Here is a 25,502-nt window from a genome sequence, read left to right on the forward strand (position 1 = left end):
ACCCGCAATTGTACCGAAAATCCTCAAATCCCTTGGCAGTACTTGGGGTAAAGACAAAGAGACTCTTATTACAACTTACAAAGCAATTGGCCGCCCGATTTCATGCTACGCGTCCCCGATATGGTCTCCAAGCCTAAAGGTTCCTCACTATAAGAAAATACAGGATTGTCAAAATACTGCCCTCAGAGCCGCCACGGGTTGTCTTATGCCCCCGAAACACCATCTACATAATGAGGCGAGAATAATCCCCATCACCGAGAGAAATGAAATGCTAACCAAACAGTTTCTGTTGAATACTCAGAATCCTGGGCATCTGATTGATGAGGCCATACCGCTCAGTGGCCTAAGCCTGCACCTAAGAACACAGCCATATAAAGCCAAAAGCACAAGCAGGCCCTCAGTGAACTCCACAAACAAGCGTCGGACCTCTATGCAGGAATTGCCCGGTAAATCCTGTACTTAAAGAACAATACCCAAAACTTGCAGAAGAGGAACACACACTCCCTAAGGAAACGCGAATCACCCTAGCTCAGCTTCGATCTGGATACTGTAACAGGTTAAACTCTTACCTATCCAAAATCAACCCCCACATACAAAACATATGTCCTGCTTGTAACGTGTCCCCACATGACACCAACCATCACTTCAACTGCATTGTGGAACCAACGCCTCTAACACCGCTCTCATTATGGTCCACCCCAGCAGACAGCAATTTTCCTTGGACTCCCGATCTTGATGACAATTTGTGATGGGTCGCACCTATTGGATGGGGCGAAGCACTACTACAACAACACCATCACCAACATCAACAACAACAACAACTACTACTACAACAACAACAATAACTACTACTACAACAACATAGTATTACCAGCGCATATCATTGTGCCTAATCCTGCTGGTGATGGTGTCTGTGGCCTTTCCAGCAAGCAACCAACAATATCTGCAATAAATTCCACGAATGCATTCTTTTCGGCATATTCGCCACAAAATATTAAACGCTCTTTATTATTTTGGCGATGCCATGTGGGTGTATCGCGTTTAACTGCATAGCAACTCATAGATTTGAAATCCGGTTGATTATAGGCAGCTTGGGTAACATTTTCCGCAGTTGTTTGGCTAGTCCATCCCAACAAAACTCTAAAGATAAAGAAATGGAGCAAAGTTTGTATTCAACATACAAAATTGAATTTTTTTTTTTTTATTATTTTATATCTCACCCCCGTGTATCGTAGCGCCAATATGGTGCATATAGTTCACGAAATGCAGGTACAAATCTAATCTCTGAACGCTTTGCTGTCAAGCCAAATTCCGCATTCAACATTCCCGACGAACAAGAAGATTATATCATAGAAGTTTCTCCCAGAAATGTGTTTAACACCTCAACAACGTTGTCATTGGAATTAATTTCTATACTTATGCGCAGTCCTTGCTTTAGTTAATTAACTGTGGAACCGGAATTACAAATAGCACCTTCTAATGAATAATAGGTAGGCGATTTTGGCTGCAACTAATATGCTACCAACGAAAGTAAACCATTAGGTTCGATTAATTGTTTACCTGTATTTACTAAGCCAAAGCAGCTATCGTCGACAATACAAGCGTTTTGACCGGCTTTTGTTTGTTGCTGGTCTAACAAAGCAGCTGATTGTTCCCCAATGCACTATATATGTCATAAATAGAAAGTTTACTAAACAGAAATATAAATTGTATGCAACAAATTTTACTCCTGGTACCGGTAGAACAATCAAGATGCCTCCAATAACGTAGCCATATATTTCCAAGTTTGAGCGTATACGTGAAAGTATTTGCATAGGAGTACCAAAAAATTGTGTCCTATTCATTAGACTTGTGTAGCCGGCGTTGGTGACATTTGTTTAGTGTACACCATTTATGTTCCCACCAGTAAGATTCTGTAAGATCATGAATGTAATAAGTGATTATATATTGTTGTAAAAAATATTTTTATTTAGCATATCTACCCATAAAATCCGTGTATCAAGTATGCCAAAAAGACCCGTACCCTTTTCCATTGCCGCAGACACTGCAGGTACATTTACTTGAAGCCATTTTATTTTAAGAGATAAAGCATGCTTAAAGGCAATCCTGACATACGGCGCAAGTAATTCACATTACAATTCACGTTTTCATGCATTCGCGTTATTAAGCAAATAGCAAATGCATATTTATTAATTAATGCATATTAATTTTGTTTTTAATGAAAACGTCAGAATCGTTCGACTTTGACATAACACATTGAAGCGAATTTCGATTTTGACATATAAAAATGTGGCGAATACAGAATTTCGCCCAGGCCAATTATGATTTTGACATTAGTCCATCGAAATTACAAAAACAAAATACATGGGAAATGTGTGTATGTTGACATGCTGCCACCTGTATAAATTCGCCTTGATGCAATGTGTAAAAGATTAAAATATGCAAAAAGAAGGCAATTGGGAAAAACTTTACAACAACTAATGCATGACGTAGCTGATTGCGTTTGTAACCATTTCAACTATCGTAAGAGTGCGGGTTCGACTCCCACTCCCGGGAGAATCGGCTTTGAAGAGATTTACAAGGTATAATCGAAACAGCTGTCGCCTTGTCCGTCCTGATGTCACGTTGTTTAAATTTTTCCCAAATTATTAAATAAATTAAAAAATTGCTTCAAATAAATGTTTTCATACATTTAAAAAAGCAATACGGGCAATCCCCAATTAAATCATACAAACAGACAAAATTGGTTATTTCGTTGTAGTTCTATAAATAGAACAAAAACAGCAACAAAACCAAAGTTTCTTTGAAAACCGCCGTACCAAGCATAGCTTTAACACATAATTGCATACGAAATATGCAATGTGTAAAAGATTAAAATATGCAAAAAGAAGGCAATTGGGAAAAACTTTACAACAACTAATGCATGACGTAGCTGATTGCGTTTGTAACCATTTCAACTATCGTAAGAGTGCGGGTTCGACTCCCACTCCCGGGAGAAAAGGCTTTGAAGAGATTTACAAGGTATAATCGAAACAGCTGTCGCCTTGTCCGTCCTGATGTCACGTTGTTTAAATTTTTCCCAAATTATTAAATAAATTATAAAATTAAAAAATTGCTTCAAATAAATGTTTTCATACCTTTAAAAAAGCAATACGGGCAATCCCCGATTAAATCATACAAACAGACAAAATTGGTTAATTCGTTGTAGTTCTATAAATAGAACAAAAACAGCAACAACAAGTAAGGAAGGCTAAGTTCGGTTGTAACCGAACATTACATACTCAGTTGAGAGCTGTGGAGGCAAAGTAAGGGAAAATCACCATGTTGTAAAAAGAACCTAGGGTAACCCTGGAATGTGTTTGTATGACATGTGTATCAAATGGAAGGTATTAAAGAGTATTTTAAGAGGAAGTGGACCATAGTTCTATAGATGGACGCCATTTAGGGATATCGCCATAAAGGTGGACCAGGCCTGACTCTAGAATTTGTTTCTACGATATGGGTATCAAATGAAATGTGTTAATGATAATTTTAAAAGGGAGTGGGCCTAAGTTCTATAGGTGGACGCCTTTTCGAGATATCGCCATAAAGGTGGACCAGGGGCGACTCTAGAATTTATTTTGTACGATATGGGTATCAAATGAAAGATATTAATGAGTATTTTAAAAGGGCGTGGGCCTAAGTTCTATAGATGGACGCCGTTTCGAGATATCGCCATAAAGGTGGACCAGGGGTGACTCTAGAATTTATTTTGTACGATATGGGTATCAAATGAAAGGTATTAATGAGTATTTTAAATGGGCGTGGGCCTAAGTTCTATAGATGGACGCCGTTTCGAGATATCGCCATAAAGATGGATCAGGGGTGACTCTAGAATTTGTTTGTACGATATGAGTATCAAATGAAAGGTGTTAATGAGTATTTTAAGAGGGCGTGGGCCTTAGTTCTATATGTGGACGCCTTTTCGAGATATCGCCATAAAGGTGGACCAGGGGTGACTCTAGAATTTGTTTGTACTATATGGGTATCAAATGAAAGGGAGTGGGCCTTAGTTCTATAGGTGGACGCCTTTTCGGAATATCGTTATAAAAGTGGACCAGGGTTGACTTTAGAATGCGTTTGTACAATATGGGTATCAAACGAAAGATGTTAATAAGTGTTTTAAAACGGAGTGGGCCTTAGTTCTATAGGTGGACGCCTTTTCGGAATATCGTTATAAAAGTGGACCTGGGGTGACTCTAGAATGGGTATCAAATGAAAGCTGTTAATGTGTATTTTAAAAGGGCGTGGGCCTTAGTTCTATAGGTGGACGCCTTTTCGGAATATCGTTATAAAAGTGGACCAGGGGTGACTCTAGAATGGGTATCAAATGAAAGGTGTTAATGTGTATTTTAAAAGGGCGTGGTCCTTAGTTCTATAGGTGGACGCCTTTTCGAAATATCGCCATAAAGGTGGACCAGGGGTGACTCTAGAATTTGTTTGTACGATATGGGTATCAAATGAAAGGTGTTAATGAGTATTTTAAAAAGGAGTGGGCCTTAGTTCTATAGATGGACGCCGTTTCCAGATATCGCCATAAAGGTGGACCAGGGGTGACTCTAGAATTTATTTTGTACGATATGGGTATCAAATGAAAGGTGTTAATGAGTATTTTGAAAGGGAGTGGGCCTTAGTTCTACAGGTGGACACCTTTTCGGAATATCGTTATAAAAGTGGACCAGGGTTGACTCTAGAATGCATTTGTACAATATGGGTATCAAACGAAAGGTGTTAATAAGTGTTTTAAAAGGGAGTGGGCCTTAGTTCTATAGGTGGACGCCTTTTTGGAATATCGTTATAAAAGTGGACCAGGGGTGACTCTAGAATGCGTTTGTATAATATGGGTATCAAATGAAAGGTGTTAATGAGTATTTTAAAAGGGCGTTGGCCTTAGTTCTATAGGTGGACGCCTTTTCGAGATATCGCCTTAAAGGTGGACCAGGGGTGACTCTAGAATTTGTTTGTACGATATGGGTATCAAATGAAAGTCGTTAATGAGTATTTTTAAAGGGCGTGCGCCTTAGTTCTATAGGTGGACGCCTTTTCGAAATATCGCCATAAAGGTGGACCAGGGGTGACTCTAGAATTTGTTTGTACGATATGGGTATCAAATGAAAGGTGTTAATGAGTATTTTAAAAGGGCATGGGCCTTAGTTCTATAGGTGGATGTCTTTTCGAGATATCGCCATAAACGTGGACCAGGGGTGACTCTAGAATTTGTTTGTACGATATGGGTATCAAATGAAAGGTGTTAATGAGTATTTTAAAAAGGAGTGGGCCTTAGTTCTATATGTGGACGCCTTTTCGAGATATCGCCATAAACGTGGACCAGGGGTGACTCTAGAATGTGTTTGTACGATATGGGTATCAAATTAAAGGCATTAATGAGGGTTTTAAAAGGGAGTGGCCCTTAGTTGTATATGTGAAGGCGTTTTCGAGATATCGACCAAAATGTGGACCAGGGTGATCCAGAACATCATCTGTCGGGTACCGCTAATTTATTTATATATGTAATACCACGAACAGTATTCCTTCCAAGATTCCAAGGGCTTTTGATTTCGCCCTGCAAAACTTTTTCATTTTCTTCTACTTAATATGGTAGGTGTCACACCCATTTTACCAAGTTTTTGTCTAAAGTTATATTTTGCGTCAATAGACCAATACAATTACCATGTTTCATCCCTTTTTTCGTATTTGGTATATAATTATGGCATTTTTTTTATTTTTCCTAATTTTCGATATCGAAAAAGTGGGCGTGGTCATAGTCGGATTTCGGCCATTTTTTACACCAATACAAAGTGAGTTCAGATAAGTACGTCAACTGAGTTTAGTAAAGATATATCGATTTTTGCTCAAGTTATCGTGTTAACGGCCGAGCGGAAGGACAGACGGTCGACTGTGTATAAAAACTGGGCGTGGCTTCAACTGATTTCGCCCTTTTTCACAGAAAACAGTTATCGTCCTAGAGTCTAAGCCTCTACCAAATTTCACAAGGATTGGTAAATTTTTGTTTGACTTATGGCAATTAAAGTATCCTAGACAAATTAAATGAAAAAGGGCGGAGCCACGCCCATTTTGAAATTTTCTTTTATTTTTGTATTTTGTTGCACCATATCATTACTGGAGTTGAATGTTGACCTAATTTACTTATATACTGTAAAGATATTAACTTTTCTTTTAAAATTTGAATTAAAAAAAAAATTTTAAAAAGTGGGCGTGGTCGTTCTCCGATTTTGCTAATTTTTATTAAACAGGCATATAGTAATAAGTGTAACTTTCCTGCCAAATTTCATCATGATATCTTCAACGACTGCCAAATTACAGCTTGCAAAGCTTCTAAATTACCTCCTTTTAAAAGTGGGCGGTGCCACGCCCATTGTCCAAAATTTTACAAGTTTTCTACTCTGCGTCATAAGTTCAACTCACCTACCAAGTTTCATCGCTTTATCCGTATTTGGTAAGGAATTATCGCACTTTTTCGATTTTTCGATATCGAAAAAGTGGGCGTGGTTATTGTCCGATATCGTTCATTTTAAATAGCGATCTGAGATGAGTGCCCAGGAACCTACATACCAAATTTCATCAATATACCTCAAAATTTGCTCAAGTTATCGTGTTAACGGACAGACGGACGGACGGACGGACATGGCTCAATCGAATTTTTTTTCGATACTGATGATTTTGATATATGGAAGTCTATATCTATCTCGATTCCTTTATACCTGTACAACCAACCGTTATCCAATCAAAGTTAATATACTCTGTGAGCTCTGCTCAACTGTGTATAAAAACCAAAGTTTCTTTGAAAACCGCCGTACCAAACATAGCTTTAACACATAATTGCATACGAAGTACGCAATGTGTAAAAGATTAAAATATGCAAAAAGAAGGCAATTGGGAAAAACTTTACAACAACTAAGGCATGACGTAGCTGAATGCGTTTGTAACCATTTCAATTATCGTAGGAATGCGGGTTCGACTCCCACTCCCGGGAGAAAAGGCTTTGAAGAGATTTACAAGGTATAATCGAAACAGCTGTCGCCTTGCGCATCCTGATGTCACGTTGTTTAAATTTTTCCCAAATTATTAAATAAATTATAAAATTAAAAAATTGCTTCAAATAAATGTTTTCATACATTTAAAAAAGCAATACGGGCAATCCCCGATTAAATCATACAAACAGACAAAATTGGTTAATTCGTTGTAGTTCTATAACTAGAACAAAAAGAGCAACAAAAACCAAAGTTTCTGTGAAAACCGCCGTATCAAGCATAGCTTTAACACATAATTGCATACGAAGTATGTAATGTGTAAAAGATTAAAATATGCAAAAAGAAGGTAATTGGGAAAACTTTACAACAACTAAGGCATGACGTAGCTGAATGCGTTTGTAACCATTTCAACTATCGTAGGAGTGCGGGTTCGACTCCCACTCCCGGGAGAAAAGGCTTTGAAGAGATTTACAAGGTATAATCGAAACAGCTGTCGCCTTGTCCGTCCTGATGTCACGTTGTTTAAATTTTTCCCAAATTATTAAATAAATTATAAAATTAAAAAATTGCTTCAAATAAATGTTTTCATACATTTAAAAAAGCAATACGGGCAATCCCCGATTAAATCATACAAACAGACAAAATTGGTTATTTCGTTGTAGTTCTATAAATAGAACAAAAACAGCAACAAAAACCCAAGTTTCTTTGAAAACCGCCGTACCAAGCATAGCTTTAACACATAATTGCATACGAAGTACGCAATGTGTAAAAGATTAAAATATGCAAAAAGAAGGCAATTGGGAAAAACTTTACAACAACTAAGGCATGACGTAGCTGAATGCGTTTGTAACCATTTCAACTATCGTAGGAGTGCGGGTTCGACTCCCACTCCCGGGAGAAAAGGCTTTGAAGAGATTTACAAGGTATAATCGAAACACCTGTCGCCTTGCGCGTCCTGATGTCACGTTGTTTAAATTTTTCCAAAATTATTAAATAAATTATAAAAGTAAAAAATTGCTTCAAATAAATGTTTTCTTACCTTTAAAAAAGCAATACGGGCAATCCCCGATTAAATCATACAAACAGATAAAATTGGTTAATTCGTTGTAGTTCTATAAATAGAACAAAAACAGCAACAACAAGTAAGGAAGGCTAAGTTCGGTTGTAACCGAACATTACATACTCAGTTGAGAGCTGTGGAGACAAAAGCCCCCATTACTGATACTTAGCATAGACTTGACTTGACTTGGCGTAAACTTGGCAACTTAGCCACGATTATACTCCACTTGGCGCATACAATCTGGCATCATAATCATCGTTGAAATTTATTTTTAAATAAATGTCAATTTGTATGACAAAATGTCAAAATGAAATGGAAACAAACAAATGGCATCTCAAAATGTGAACGTCACTTAGAACTTACATAGAAAATCAAAATTCAACAGACTTCTAAGTCAAGTTAAGTTTTGAGTAATCAGTAACATGCAATGTTCATTTAACAGAACTGTAAGTGACAGTTCGCAAGCCAAGTCAAGTCTATGCTAAGTATCAGTAATGGAGCCTAAAGTAAGGGAAAATCACCATGTTGTAAAAAGAACCTAGGGTAACCCTGGAATGTGTTTGTATGACATGTGTATCAAATGGAAGGTATTAAAGAGTATTTTAAGAGGAAGTGGACCATAGTTCTATAGATGGACGCCATTTAGGGATATCGCCATAAAGGTGGACCAGGCCTGACTCTAGAATTTGTTTGTACGATATGGGTATCAAATGAAATGTGTTAATGATAATTTTAAAAGGGAGTGGGCCTAAGTTCTATAGGTGGACGCCTTTTCGAGATATCGCCATAAAGGTGGACCAGGGGTGACTCTAGAATTTATTTTGTACGATATGGGTATCAAATGAAAGGTATTAATGAGTATTTTAAATGGGCGTGGGCCTAAGTTCTATAGATGGACGCCGTTTCGAGATATCGCCATAAAGATGGATCAGGGGTGACTCTAGAATTTGTTTGTACGATATGAGTATCAAATGAAAGGTGTTAATGAGTATTTTAAGAGGGCGTGGGCCTTAGTTCATTATGTGGACGCCTTTTCGAGATATCGCCATAAAGGTGGACCAGGGGTGACTCTAGAATTTGTTTGTACTATATGGGTATCAAATGAAAGGGAGTGGGCCTTAGTTCTATAGGTGGACGCCTTTTCGGAATATCGTTATAAAAGTGGACCAGGGTTGACTTTAGAATGCGTTTGTACAATATGGGTATCAAACGAAAGATGTTAATAAGTGTTTTAAAACGGAGTGGGCCTTAGTTCTATAGGTGGACGCCTTTTCGGAATATCGTTATAAAAGTGGACCAGGGGTGACTCTAGAATTGGTATCAAATGAAAGCTGTTAATGTGTATTTTAAAAGGGCGTGGGCCTTAGTTCTATAGGTGGACGCCTTTTCGGAATATCGTTATAAAAGTGGACCAGGGGTGACTCTAGAATGGGTATCAAATGAAAGGTGTTAATGTGTATTTTAAAAGGGCGTGGTCCTTAGTTCTATAGGTGGACGCCTTTTCGAAATATCGCCATAAAGGTGGACCAGGGGTGACTCTAGAATTTGTTTGTACGATATGGGTATCAAATGAAAGGTGTTAATGAGTATTTTAAAAAGGAGTGGGCCTTAGTTCTATAGATGGACGCCGTTTCGAGATATCACCATAAAGGTGGACCAGGGGTGACTCTAGAATTTATTTTGTACGATATGGGTATCAAATGAAAGGTGTTAATGAGTATTTTGAAAGGGAGTGGGCCTTAGTTCTACAGGTGGACGCCTTTTCGGAATATCGTTATAAAAGTGGACCAGGGTTGACTCTAGAATGCGTTTGTACAATATGGGTATCAAACGAAAGGTGTTAATAAGTGTTTTAAAAGGGAGTGGGCCTTAGTTCTATAGGTGGACGCCTTTTTGGAATATCGTTATAAAAGTGGACCAGGGGTGACTCTAGAATGCGTTTGTATAATATGGGTATCAAATGAAAGGTGTTAATGAGTATGTCACGTACACGTTGCTTTGGTTCCAGATGGTGGCCCTAGCTAGCTCAGTACGTTTGGCAGGCCGTGGTTCTCAACCCGCCATCTTGGAACCGGACGCACACATATATTTACTTACTTCCGTTCACCTCTTCGGGTTCACTTACCCACCGCACAACAGGAATCCCACCCAACCTTGGACCGCTCGCATCGTGCAACCTACTCTGCGGTCACCCTAATGCCATGCTCCATACTCCTACTTACCTCCTCATCATTCCATCCTTACATCCCGCCCCAAAAGAAATTAGCCAGCCATATTACTTCTCTTTTCACTTCAATAACGCATTTTTAATAAACATAATCTTAAAATCTATACACGAATGGAATAAAATCTTATACAAAAAATCAAGCTTCGTTTATATTCAATAATATTTTTCTTCAAACACCTTAATTTATATATATACATATATGTAAATTTTAATTTAACACATATGGGTTCCTTCTTCGCAAAAAAAAATGTGTATCCTTATGCAAACATATAAAAGTAAAAATAAACGTATTACAAACAGTATTTATACACGCGTAAACAGGCCTATAAATATTATCAACCTAAAAAGAATCAAAATGTGCTCATAAATTCCATATAAAAAAACTGTATGACAAATGTTCAAATATATTTCTGGGTCTTTCTGTCGCCAAAATCACCAAACTCTTATCTACTCAAGTGGAGTTATATAAAAAAAAAGAGTTTTAAAACACACCCTAATGCCTGCCTAAAAGAGCTCTTTTATGTGGGGATTGGGGGGCATATTGGTACAGGGTTCATACCCTCTGCAAAAAAAAAGGTAAGACAAAAAAAAACAGTCTAAATCGTTTTGGTATATCTTGTGACTGATAGACGCCTTACAATTTTATAAATTTTGGTTTAATCGAATATTACGTTTAAGACTAAAACGGAAAAGATTTATAGTGACTCGGATATGTGTCCATGCACATCAATGTAAAATTCATATTTCATACAGTTTAAAATTTGGGATAAAAAAAAAACAATTCTTAGACTACCCTGACTCGTTTGTTAATTTTCTATCTACCATAAAAAGCTTTTGTACAAATTACATTATGGTGAACTTTTTTGCTGAATGCTATAATGAGGTAGGTCGCTCCAACGTTAGGTTAAATGGCTAGGTGAATAAACAAATCCAATTGGACGCAGCTTTCCGAGACGCACATAAAAGGAATTGTTGGTGATGAAATGGTAATACCAAAATCGTGATGAGATGCAATTACGATTTTTGCTTGATAAAAAAATGTTGTAGGGTTTTGATAGATCGGAGATCGAATTGTATCGGATTTGTAGGCAATGACGCTGAGCTTGTATAAAATGACGTCGAATATGTAGGAATAATATGGACTTTGTACAAAAACGGTGTTGATTTTATAAAAATGGTTGATACTCGTAACAATTTTGATGTTGAAGTTGCAAAAAGAATTGTTGCATTTGTAAAATTTGATACCGAATTCGTAGAAATTCGTAGTTTTCGTAAAAATTCGTGATTTGTAAAAATTTTGATTCGTAATAAATGTGATTCGCAAAAATTGTGATTCGCAAAAAATGTTATTCGCAAACAGTGTGATTCCCTGGCGCTTTAAAAAGGCTTCACTGGCCAACTCCGGTTCCCACTACGAGAATGAAATCTCAATTAGCGCCAATTAAATTCTTTCACTAAGGCTCCCAAAACCGATTTGGCGTTCACGCGCCTTATGTCACACATACATTAATATTATATTGCCCTCATACCTACACGCAATATGAAACGAATGTATCCGCAAAAAATTTATTTTAATCAAAAAGAAAAATCAAAGAGATAGTCAATTTTTAGAATTTGGGATTACGCCAAAAAAACACTGCTTGAGTGGAAATCTTCACCCAGGAAAATCCGTGCTTGCGGATTTATTGAGGAGGCTGGTGACCGAAGTCAAAATTGAGGTCGCGTGAACCCCAAACGGCGCGAAAGTCTAGATGATAATAAAAAAAAATCCTTTAGCATTTACGGACTCACCTGATTATTAAATATTCCACATCTCTATGCCGCAAATAAATCCTGTCCTGGGGGGGTTGGATGCAGCGTCGCCCTTTTTCTTTTAAATTATCGAACGAGACCGCTTTTTTTTAATTGAAGGCAATTTGCCTCATATCAAAATTTAAAAATTATTACAATCGGCACTACACTGATCCCTTCTGGATCTTCGCGCACAGGGAATTTTAAAACTTAATAACACCAAACAAATCAAATATATTTCCTTCTTTTTTTTTTTTGGACAGCGGCGCGCGCACTTGACTCGATATGCTGCTATATTTTACTTTGCTTTTGTTCACCTTCAGTTACCCTCTTTTATACTATCCAACCCGCTGCAAAGAACCGTTTCCATTTGCCGTTTCCCACGGTCTTTCTTTTGTCTACCGCCATCATGACCACCCTATATCTATCCCTGTCCTTATTCTCAACATATCATGCACATCCATCTGGCAATCTTCAACCTAAAGCTTTTTCCATCATTGTGAACTTACGTGAGTTCACCATGGTGTTTTTTTGGGACATTTTCATTTGACGTTTCTCGTGTTTACCTTTTTGGTAAACACAATTTTATAAATTTTATTTATGATAACGTGTAGTTGAGGGATCGACTGCTACCCACAACATGTCCCGAGAGGTGTCAAAAGACGCGTCTTAACCTCGAAAACAATGTTCCGAAGGCGGAAAATAAGAATTGTATCTCTATCCGGAGATATTTGCAGTGTAAGTTGGTGATTTTTAGGTGATTGTTGTTCTGTTGTGCAATACCCAACAAAAAAACTGTGAACATAAGTGCTTTGCGTGGATATAGTTTTGGTCTCCAAACCGGTGTTGGACCCACCCAGGGTACTTTTTTTATACGCGCGGCCGACGGCTGCTAACGTAGAAAAGTGTTCCGCGCAAACATACTGTGGATACCACCCCTGGTTTAGGAGGGACCCGCTGGTAACTTTTCGGTTTTTGTTCCTATATTCTGAACGAGCCAAACATTTAATATTGCTGTTTTAACAGCGTACTCCACCTCAACATGTGAGGCTCTCTACATCCGAGCGGGCCAAGGTGTGAGTGAAGCCCAACGCGGGGACGACCCACGACCTGACACTGTCTCCTGCTTCGCGAGCTATGCCGGGCATTCGTGTATATACTGGATATTGGACCTCTCCGGACGACTTCACCCTCATCGCCGGAGGCAGATTTACGGGAAGTATTATTATATATAAAACTGCCATATAAGCGAGTTACTTTATGGATATTTTGTTTATCTTTCTTTCAGGTTGGCTGACATAATGGATCGGTTGTGGCTCTCCGGACGACTTGGCCCTCGTCGCCGGAGAGATAGTGATTGAATGAAGGAGGACTATTGTTTGAGGTCCTTGGCATGCCACGCACCTAAGCTTCTTCCCGACAACGTTTCCAACAGGTACATGTTTTTACCTAACGCTCGCGTTACTCTGCACTTGATAAACTTTTTGCAAAACTTCGCGTTTATATTTTTATTAAAATCGCTTAATACGAAGTTGCGCTTATATATTTCTTGTCCGGGTACAAAGCGCACTTCACGGGTTCTTTTGTTGTACCGAGCCGCGTTTGTCTCATAGGTTTCGTGTAAATTTTCTTTAATTTTCTCTCTCATTAATCTTATTCTGTCGCTGTCGTTCAGCAACAGTAATTCGTTGTCATTGAGGGAACTTAGTTTCCGAGCCAGCTTGTAGTCTGCACCGCTGGTGAACATGTTCATGCCGAATAAGGCGAAATATGGCGACACACCCGTTGCGGAGTGTATGGCGCTGCGCAACGCGCACTCAATCTCTGGCAAATATAGATCCCAATCCCTCTGGTCTGTTTTTAAATATGAGCGAATAGCAGCCAAGACCGATTGGTTGACCCGCTCAGCGGCATTTGATTGTGGCGAGTAAAACGCGGTTTTCAAGTGTTTAACGCAGTACATTTCTATCATTTTGGCAAAATGTTTAGAGGTAAACTGTTGCCCATTATCTGAGTGTATTATTTCCGGCACACCAAACTTATGAAAGATTTCCTCGGTGAGGAACTTCACGGCATTGGTGGCCGTAGCCTCACGCATTGACTTTAAAAATGTGAACTTGGAAAAATGATCCACAACTACAAAGATATAGGCGTTGCCTCGTTTGGACCTAGGGTATTTGCCTAAAAAGTCTATATAAATTTTCTGAAAGGGGCGTTCGGTAACTACCTCCGATCCTATACCAGGTTTCAAAATAGCGTTACAGGGCTTGCTTTCCTTACAAATCTGACAGTCGCGGACGTAGTTTCGGACTTGTACTACCATGTTTGGCCAGTAATATAAACGTCGCAAGCGATGCAAAGTTTTTGCCATACCACCGTGCGCAGCAGTTTCGCAACAGTGCGCATTCTCTATTAAGATCGATGTCAATGCCGCCGGCACCCACAACTTCCATTCGTTTTCCTCCAGTTCTACATCTTTTGCAATCATTTTTTTGAAAACAAACCCGTCTTCGACTTTCAGGTCCGGCAGCCGTTCAGCATTATTTTGTATCGTGCCTATCAAATCTAAATATTCCTCCGACTCAAACTCTACCGTATCCATTCCCGCTATCGATGATTGAGCTAACTCCTCGATGCACCGTGACAGTGCATCTGCAACCACATTTTCAGAGCCCTTCCGGTGCTCTATTTCGAAATTAAATGCTTGAAGGTGCAAAGACCATCTCGCTAATCTACCACTCAGATCTTTTAGCGACATGAGCCACTTAAGACTGGCGTGATCTGTCACCACTGTGAACGGCATCAGCTCAATATATGGGCGAAACTTTTGCACCGCCATCACAGCCGCGAGACATTCCTTCTCGGTAGTGCTATATTTGCGTTGGCAATCGTTTAGTTTCTGAGAGAAAAAAGCAATAGGGTTTTCGGAATCATCGTGATTTTTTTGAAATAACACCGCTCCTATGCCATAATCAGAGGCGTCACATTGAACCCAAAAACGTTTAGTAAAATCCGGGTGTCTTAGGACAGGCGCACAGGTAAGCGCCCTTTTCAATTTATTGAACGCCTCGACTGCTTGAGGTGTCATCTCGAATTTGTTCGTCTTCTTAAGGGCATCGGTCAACGGGGCCGCTATCGCCGCAAAATCTTTAATGAACCGTCTGTACCAACCGGCTGTTCCTAGGAAGCTCCGAACTTGCTTCATGGTTTTCGGTACCGGGATGTTCACGATTGCTTTCACCTTTTCGGGATCGGTTTTTAGCATGCCCCCGCCCACAATGTATCCTAGATAAGGCAACTCCTTGAAACAAAACTTTGACTTTTTTAATCCTATTGTTAATCCTGCTTCTCTAAGACACATGGCAACTTCTTGCAACGTATGCAGATGCGAGTCAAAATCGGGAGCGATTATAAGTAAATCGTCCAAGTATATAAAGACATTTGCCTTCAATCTCTGTGGTATGACTCGATCCATCAATCGGCATAACCGTTGCGCCGCATTGCATAGTCCGAACGGCATGACCACGAACTGATATAAGGGACGCCCCGGGACTGTGAAAGCGGTGTATGGTTTACACTTGTCTTCCAGTTCTATCTGCCAAAAAGCGAACTTAAGATCCACGCTACTAATAAAATGGGTATCATCTATGCGGCTAATTATGCCTTCTATATTCTGCAGCGGATAAGCGTCTTTAATGGTCAAATCATTTAATTTTCGGGCATCTAAACAAAATCTATTTTTACCGGGTTTACGTACTATAGTGGTCCGATTACTCCACGGGCTCTCACTTTCTTCAATTACCCCCAATTCTAACATTTTGTCTATTTCTGTGTAAACTATAGATTGCATGGCAGGTGATAGTGGGTAATGGCGATCTTTCACAGGGACTGCATCTTCCACGAGTTTAATGGAGTGTTTTTCCAGCGGTGTACGACCTAAACCATCCTTTTCAAACGTTTTGAAACTTTCGACGACCTGATTTAAGCGCTGTTGTTGTTCCGCCGTGAGGTCATGAAGCACACGCCGTTCATTCCTGTCTTCCGCCGTCACCATCTGCTGCTCTAACTTGGACAAATCGATTTCATTTACATCTATGACATTCGGGGCCAATTGGAAAACGCGCCAGAAATCTATCCCGAGGTAAATGTTTTGTTCAAGGTATGGACATAAGTAAAACGTTATTTTATTCTCTAAATCTTTGTATTTGACAGGTATAGTCATCTTTCCTAATACCGTATGTGCGCCACCACCAGCAGTTGTAACCTTTGAAATGAAACGTTCGATAGGTACCCCTAACTCCTCGACTAACTCACGGCATCCTCTACCTAATAGACTAACTGATGCACCTGTGTCCAGTAGCCCTCGTTTTTGGACACCATTTATTTCGATGTCCGCGTACACCCGTGGGTCATCTCGGTCTGCCCTTTTAACAGTGGCAACAACTGCTCGACGTAGCATCTTCCGGTTTCGAAATCGATCCCTTGCCTTCAGTATCTTGCGTGACACCCTGCGACGACCTAGTAACACGCCGTCTGCAAAGATTCTTTCGCGGGCTTCTTTGTACCTCCTCATACGTTCTTCAAGGGACAGTCTAGCCGGGTTATTTGTTTTGTTATTCATAGTACAATTTGTTGGTTTTGGTTTTATCCGTGATATCTGCTGATCGCCCCCTCTCACGAGGTCTTCATCTACTGTGTTAGTCGACGCGTCTACTCTAGCGGGAATTGTGTGGAGCGCGATACCCCCGCTGTCATCGCGTTCCGTTTCGCGTTTCCCGATAGGTTACATATTGGACACTTCGGCGTGATGACGTCCGACTTCCCACACTTAAAACAAAATATACGCCTCTGAAGCGACATGCAGTCGGTGAATGCATGTCCTTCGACACCGCAATTCCAACACACCAGGTTTTTACGACTTGCTTGGTCACGAGATGACGGGTGTTTGGTAACGCGCTGATAACGGAGCTCCTCCACGGAGACTTGACCCTCATCTCCGGGGACTCCTGCTCTTCCGGCGACGTATCAACTATTTCGTTCACTTGGTATGAACGAGGCACGAATCCACCTTGAGGAACTCGATCCCTACGAGGAAAACACCTTTCAATTTCCTTACACTCCATACGGAGTTGCTCTATGGAGTAAACTGCAATGGGGTATACTAATTTGGCCAACGATTCCCGCAAGTTCCCTTTGACGAGCCGAACCATTTCGTATTCGGGTATGGGGCTCCTTAGACGCGAACGCAGTATGCCGACAGCGTGAAAAAAATCATCAATCGTCTCTCCGGGTTTTTGTTTGCGTTCCGTGATCTCTCTCATTAGATCGAAATCCGTTAGCTGAGATCCGAACTGCCGTTGTAACGCGAATTGTAAACTTGGCCAGTCTAGGTTGCGATTCGTTCGGATGTACAACCAGTACCATTCACGGGCCTCTCCACTCAGCAGCCGATGAAAGTCTCTAATGATCTCAGCCCACGAACACCCATACTGCTCTTTCACATACTCCACCCTGAATAAAAAGTCCTCTATGGTCATGGAATCGCGGTGACCCTGGTAACTGATCCCCCACTTTTCTATATTCAGTTCAGCTCGGTAGGTACCAGCTCTGTATTGAGGCTCAGGTGGTGATCTTTGTGAGGAAGAACGATGGTCCGGTGCTGCAGGGCCTAGGATTGGACGCTGATTCGCCCGATTATTGAACGCCGGTAACGGACCTACCGCCGACCTAACAGGAATATTATTATGTGCATTGAGATTGTTGTTGACGTTTTCATTAACTCTTTCGTTTTCAGGTATTGAACGCCTCGATTCTGCTGACTCGCTGCTAATGTTATGCCTCCTTTTTTTGTAAGGTATTCGTGGCCTATTTGTCTGACGGCCAGCTCCCACTTCGACACTGGAACTGCGTACGGTTTCAAACATCGCCTGCATGCCTGCGCGCATTTCACTTAAAAGGGCTTGCTGAGTTTCCGCCATCATACTTCTTATTATGGGCGTCACTTCCTCACGTATGTTTGGTGTTACAGGCCTACTGGCCGTAACATTAGTTGCGAAATTGTGAACCGGAGGAGGGCGCGGAAAGGGTAAAGACGGTGGCCGGATGAGTACCGATTGGGTAACCAGGGCTTGACCATATTGTTTGGGCACTGTCCCAGTACTAGTTGTAACTGCTTGCATAATACCCTGTGGTGCGCCTTGCCCACTACCGCCTACATTTTCATCCCCTTTATTTTTCGTACCTACGAACCTATCTGAAAGATCGATGAATGCGGGATCACTCTCATTCACTTGTTTATTTGCGTCTTCTGCTGGCATGTTGGCTATCTTTGTTCTTGCGCGTGTATTATGGGCCGGTGGCGAGTGATTCATACGAATGATTCAAAAAAAATTTGGACTTAAAAAAAATCTTTGTATACGAGGCACCAAAAGGACACACTGTAAATGTATATATGTATATAAAATCCTTAAGTAACCCTAAAAGAGAAAATTATAGTATAAAACCTGAAATGTGTGTTAAATCCTATGAGCCTTGCGTGTCTACAGACACGCCTTCACGTACTAGCGCTTTAAAAAAAAATCATAAGAAAATTTATATAAAAGAATATTTAAATCAATATAAAATATATGTATATGCGGGTTAAAACCCTATGCGAAATTATATATATCACGTATTAAACAAACAAAAATTTTTTTTGGTAATGAACCAATTTAAAAACCATGTATATAAGTCGAAATGGCTGCGTATGTATGTATGTATATTAGATCCTATAAAAATTTTATCTCGGCTAGCACATACCACTGTATCAGAGCCGCTCGTAAAAAAATCCCTTTATATCGGTACTAAAGTAAAAAAAAATCTTGATGTAATCAAAAATAAAGGAAAAATATACGAACTAAGGATAGTATATGGACGTTAAATCCTCTAGATTGACTATTCGCAACTTCGCTCGCGTATGTTAGCAAACCATGTTATATAAAAAAAATTGAACATGTATTAATAAAAAAAAATAAAACATGTGTTATTAAGAAAAAGTATTTATATGTAAAAAGGAACTATAAAATAGGATGTCTGTACAGGTATATGTTCAATCCTATAGGTACTGAATCTAACATGTAATAAAAAATATATATCTATATAGATAAAAAAAATATGTGTATTGATGAAGAGATATGAATATCGTATCTCTGTAGGTTAAACCCTTATGCTCACCGAATACACCAAAAAAATCAAATCTTTGTAAAGACTGCCTCAAAAAAAAAAACAATACCAAATTTAAGATAAAAAGCTCTCCAACATAAAAAATGTATAAAAAATTAAATAAGTTAGACTATTATGAGTTGGCGGGTGTTCGGATGGCCTGACTACTTGTGGAGGCTTAGGGTTCTGGAGCATAGTTGTTCGTTCCTGTGTGGGTTGGTATGTGAATCCTCACTGATAAGCTAAATAAACGAAACAATTCAAAAAAAACTATTTTATGCTTCACAACCCCTACCATTCGCGATGTAGTTGTGGTCACAAAATCTACTACTTATGGAACAACAAAACTCAAAACCTATGTTTTGGCTTCCACATTTGTAGCCATATTCCTGACACTAACTCTCTATAAAAGGAACAAACCAAAAAACTGAAATCTAAAATAAACTTTTGTGTTGTAAAAATGTCGATGCTAATAGATCACCCTCATGTTTTGTGTCTATGCCACCGTTTGGTTATTGTATCAGATATGGTGGGCTTGCTCCTAACTACTGGTGCAATTAAACTTTGTAACAAATAGACAAGCAAGTCACCTAACTAGCTTAGAAACCCGCTTACACCATAACCTTTTTCAAATGAACGTTTTTTTTTTTTTTTTTGAAAGCTTAAATACATTTGTAAGTGCAAGATTAATTGAGTAAAAAAAAGATAATTATATCTTTGTATTTCTACTAGATGTTACTGAAGAATATTTGATTTCTTGCGAGGGCGCCAATTCAAGCTTCTTTTCCTGCGCTCTGTTGAATTATAAAAAAAAATTATTTCTCGGGCGCTATACGAAATATAGCGACCCCTTCATGTGTTTTTAGTTTGGGCGCCATTTAAAAATATATGTCACGTACACGTTGCTTTGGTTCCAGATGGTGGCCCTAGCTAGCTCAGTACGTTTGGCAGGCCGTGGTTCTCAACCCGCCATCTTGGAACCGGACGCACACATATATTTACTTACTTCCGTTCACCTCTTCGGGTTCACTTACCCACCGCACAACAGGAATCCCACCCAACCTTGGACCGCTCGCATCGTGCAACCTACTCTGCGGTCACCCTAATGCCATGCTCCATACTCCTACTTACCTCCTCATCATTCCATCCTTACATCCCGCCCCAAAAGAAATTAGCCAGCCATATTACTTCTCTTTTCACTTCAATAACGCATTTTTAATAAACATAATCTTAAAATCTATACACGAATGGAATAAAATCTTATACAAAAAATCAAGCTTCGTTTATATTCAATAATATTTTTCTTCAAACACCTTAATTTATATATATACATATATGTAAATTTTAATTTAACACATATGGGTTCCTTCTTCGCAAAAAAAAATGTGTATCCTTATGCAAACATATAAAAGTAAAAATAAACGTATTACAAACAGTATTTATACACGCGTAAACAGGCCTATAAATATTATCAACCTAAAAAGAATCAAAATGTGCTCATAAATTCCATATAAAAAAACTGTATGACAAATGTTCAAATATATTTCTGGGTCTTTCTGTCGCCAAAATCACCAAACTCTTATCTACTCAAGTGGAGTTATATAAAAAAAAAGAGTTTTAAAACACACCCTAATGCCTGCCTAAAAGAGCTCTTTTATGTGGGGATTGGGGGGCATATTGGTACAGGGTTCATACCCTCTGCAAAAAAAAAGGTAAGACAAAAAAAAACAGTCTAAATCGTTTTGGTATATCTTGTGACTGATAGACGCCTTACAATTTTATAAATTTTGGTTTAATCGAATATTACGTTTAAGACTAAAACGGAAAAGATTTATAGTGACTCGGATATATGTCCATGCACATCAATGTAAAATTCATATTTCATACAGTTTAAAATTTGGGATAAAAAAAAAACAATTCTTAGACTACCCTGACTCGTTTGTTAATTTTCTATCTACCATAAAAAGCTTTTGTACAAATTACATTATGGTGAACTTTTTTGCTGAATGCTATAATGAGGTAGGTCGCTCCAACGTTAGGTTAAATGGCTAGGTGAATAAACAAATCCAATTGGACGCAGCTTTCCGAGACGCACATAAAAGGATTTGTTGGTGATGAAATGGTAATACCAAAATCGTGATGAGATGCAATTACGATTTTTGCTTGATAAAAAAATGTTGTAGGGTTTTGATAGATCGGAGATCGAATTGTATCGGATTTGTAGGCAATGACGCTGAGCTTGTATAAAATGACGTCGAATATGTAGGAATAATATGGACTTTGTACAAAAACGGTGTTGATTTTATAAAAATGGTTGATACTCGTAACAATTTTGATGTTGAAGTTGCAAAAAGAATTGTTGCATTTGTAAAATTTGATACCGAATTCGTAGAAATTCGTAGTTTTCGTAAAAATTCGTGATTTGTAAAAATTTTGATTCGTAATAAATGTGATTCGCAAAAATTGTGATTCGCAAAAAATGTTATTCGCAAAAAGTGTGATTCCCTGGCGCTTTAAAAAGGCTTCACTGGCCACCTCCGGTTCCCACTACGAGAATGAAATCTCAATTAGCGCCAATTAAATTCTTTCACTAAGGCTCCCAAAACCGATTTGGCGTTCACGCGCCTTATGTCACACATACATTAATATTATATTGCCCTCATACCTACACGCAATATGAAACGAATGTATCCGCAAAAAATTTATTTTAATCAAAAAGAAAAATCAAAGAGATAGTCAATTTTTAGAATTTGGGATTACGCCAAAAAAACACTGCTTGAGTGGAAATCTTCACCCAGGAAAATCCGTGCTTGCGGATTTATTGAGGAGGCTGGTGACCGAAGTCAAAATTGAGGTCGCGTGAACACCAAACGGCGCGAAAGTCTAGATGATAATAAAAAAAAATCCTTTAGCATTTACGGACTCACCTGATTATTAAATATTCCACATCTCTATGCCGCAAATAAATCCTGTCCTGGGGGGGTTAGATGCAGCGTCGCCCTTTTTCTTTTAAATTATCGAACGAGACCGCTTTTTTTTAATTGAAGGCAATTTGCCTCATATCAAAATTTAAAAATTATTATAATCGGCACTACACTGATCCCTTCTGGATCTTCGCGCACAGGGAATTTTAAAACTTAATAACACCAAACAAATCAAATATATTTCCTTCTTTTTTTTTTTTTGGACAGCGGCGCGCGCACTTGACTCGATATGCTGTTATATTTTACTTTGCTTTTGTTCACCTTCAGTTACCCTCTTTTATACTATCCAACCCGCTGCAAAGAACCGTTTCCATTTGCCGTTTCCCACGGTCTTTCTTTTGTCTACCGCCATCATGACCACCCTATATCTATCCCTGTCCTTATTCTCAACATATCATGCACATCCATCTGGCAATCTTCAACCTAAAGCTTTTTTCATCATTGTGAACTTACGTGAGTTCACCATGGTGTTTTTTTGGGACATTTTCATTTGACGTTTCTCGTGTTTACCTTTTTGGTAAACACAATTTTATAAATTTTATTTATGATAACGTGTAGTTGAGGGATCGACTGCTACCCACAACATGTCCCGAGAGGTGTCAAAAGACGCGTCTTAACCTCGAAAACAATGTTCCGAAGGCGGAAAATAAGAATTGTATCTCTATCCGGAGATATTTGCAGTGTAAGTTGGTGATTTTCAGGTGATTGTTGTTCTGTTGTGCAATACCCAACAAAAAAACTGTGAACATAAGTGCTTTGCGTGGATATAGTTTTGGTCTCCAAACCGGTGTTGGACCCACCCAGGGTACTTTTTTTATACGCGCGGCCGACGGCTGCTAACGTAGAAAAGTGTTCCGCGCAAACATACTGTGGATACCACCCCTGGTTTAGGAGGGACCCGCTGGTAACTTTTCGGTTTTTTGTTCCTATATTCTGAACGAGCCAAACATTTAATATTGCTGTTTTAACAGCGTACTCCACCTCAACATGTGAGGCTCTCTACATCCGAGCGGGCCAAGGTGTGAGTGAAGCCCAACGCGGGGACGACCCACGACCTGACAAGTATTTTAAAAGGGCGTGGGCCTTAGTTCTATAGGTGGACGCCTTTTCGAGATATCGCCATAAAGGTGGACCAGGGGTGACTCTAGAATTTGTTTGTACGATATGGGTATCAAATGAAAGTCGTTAATGAGTATTTTTAAAGGGCGTGCGCCTTAGTTCTATAGGTGGACGCCTTTTCGAAATATCGCCATAAAGGTGGACCAGGGGTGACTCTAGAATTTGTTTGTACGATATGGGTATCAAATGAAAGGTGTTAATGAGTATTTTAAAAGGGCATGGGCCTTAGTTCTATAGGTGGATGTCTTTTCGAGATATCGCCATAAACGTGGACCAGGGGTGACTCTAGAATTTGTTTGTACGATATGGGTATCAAATGAAAGGTGTTAATGAGTATTTTAAAAAGGAGTGGGCCTTAGTTCTATATGTGGACGCCTTTTCGAGATATCGCCATAAACGTGGACCAGGGGTGACTCTAGAATGTGTTTGTACGATATGGGTATCAAATTAAAGGCATTAATGAGGGTTTTAAAAGGGAGTGGCCCTTAGTTGTATATGTGAAGGCGTTTTCGAGATATCGACCAAAATGTGGACCAGGGTGATCCAGAACATCATCTGTCGGGTACCGCTAATTTATTTATATATGTAATACCACGAACAGTATTCCTTCCAAGATTCCAAGGGCTTTTGATTTCGCCCTGCAAAACTTTTTCATTTTCTTCTACTTAATATGGTAGGTGTCAAACCCATTTTACCAAGTTTTTGTCTAAAGTTATATTTTGCGTCAATAGACCAATACAATTACCATGTTTCATCCCTTTTTTCGTATTTGGTATATAATTATGGCATTTTTTTTATTTTTCCTAATTTTCGATATCGAAAAAGTGGGCGTGGTCATAGTCGGATTTCGGCCATTTTTTACACCAATACAAAGTGAGTTCAGATAAGTACGTCAACTGAGTTTAGTAAAGATATATCGATTTTTGCTCAAGTTATCGTGTTAACGGCCGAGCGGAAGGACAGACGGTCGACTGTGTATAAAAACTGGGCGTGGGTTCAACTGATTTCGCCCTTTTTCACAGAAAACAGTTATCGTCCTAGAGTCTAAGCCTCTACCAAATTTCACAAGGATTGGTAAATTTTTGTTCGACTTATGGCAATTAAAGTATCCTAGACAAATTAAATGAAAAAGGGCGGAGCCACGCCCATTTTAAAATTTTCTTTTATTTTTGTATTTTGTTGCACCATATCATTACTGGAGTTGAATGTTGACCTAATTTACTTATATACTGTAAAGATATTAACTTTTCTTTTAAAATTTGAATTTAAAAAAATTTTTTAAAAAGTGGGCGTGGTCGTTCTCCGATTTTACTAATTTTTATTAAACAGGCATATAGTAATAAGTGTAACTTTCCTGCCAAATTTCATCATGATATCTTCAACGACTGCCAAATTACAGCTTGCAAAGCTTCTAAATTACCTCCTTTTAAAAGTGGGCGGTGCCACGCCCATTGTCCAAAATTTTACAAGTTTTCTACTCTGCGTCATAAGTTCAACTCACCTACCAAGTTTCATCGCTTTATCCGTATTTGGTAAGGAATTATCGCACTTTTTCGATTTTTCGATATCGAAAAAGTGGGCGTGGTTATTGTCCGATATCGTTCATTTTAAATAGCGATCTGAGATGAGTGCCCAGGAACCTACATACCAAATTTCATCAATATACCTCAAAATTTGCTCAAGTTATCGTGTTAACGGACAGACGGACGGACGGACGGACATGGCTCAATCGAATTTTTTTTCGATACTGATGATTTTGATATATGGAAGTCTATATCTATCTCGATTCCTTTATACCTGTACAACCAACCGTTATCCAATCAAAGTTAATATACTCTGTGAGCTCTGCTCAACTGTGTATAAAAACCAAAGTTTCTTTGAAAACCGCCGTACCAAACATAGCTTTAACACATAATTGCATACGAAGTACGCAATGTGTAAAAGATTAAAATATGCAAAAAGAAGGCAATTGGGAAAAACTTTACAACAACTAAGGCATGACGTAGCTGAATGCGTTTGTAACCATTTCAATTATCGTAGGAATGCGGGTTCGACTCCCACTCCCGGGAGAAGGCTTTGAAGAGATTTAC

The 25,502-nt window shown here is 39.0% G+C and overlaps 1 pseudogene; it reads right to left on the reverse strand.

The window, feature by feature from the left end:
- On the reverse strand, positions 1-2,155 carry LOC137246712 (glycerol kinase 3-like; annotated as a pseudogene).
- Between the last annotated feature and the right edge of the window lie 23,347 nt (positions 2,156-25,502).

This window comes from Eurosta solidaginis, chromosome 3 (assembly GCF_040869045.1).
Source record: "Eurosta solidaginis isolate ZX-2024a chromosome 3, ASM4086904v1, whole genome shotgun sequence".
In the NCBI taxonomy this organism is placed as follows: Eukaryota; Metazoa; Arthropoda; class Insecta; order Diptera; family Tephritidae; genus Eurosta; species Eurosta solidaginis.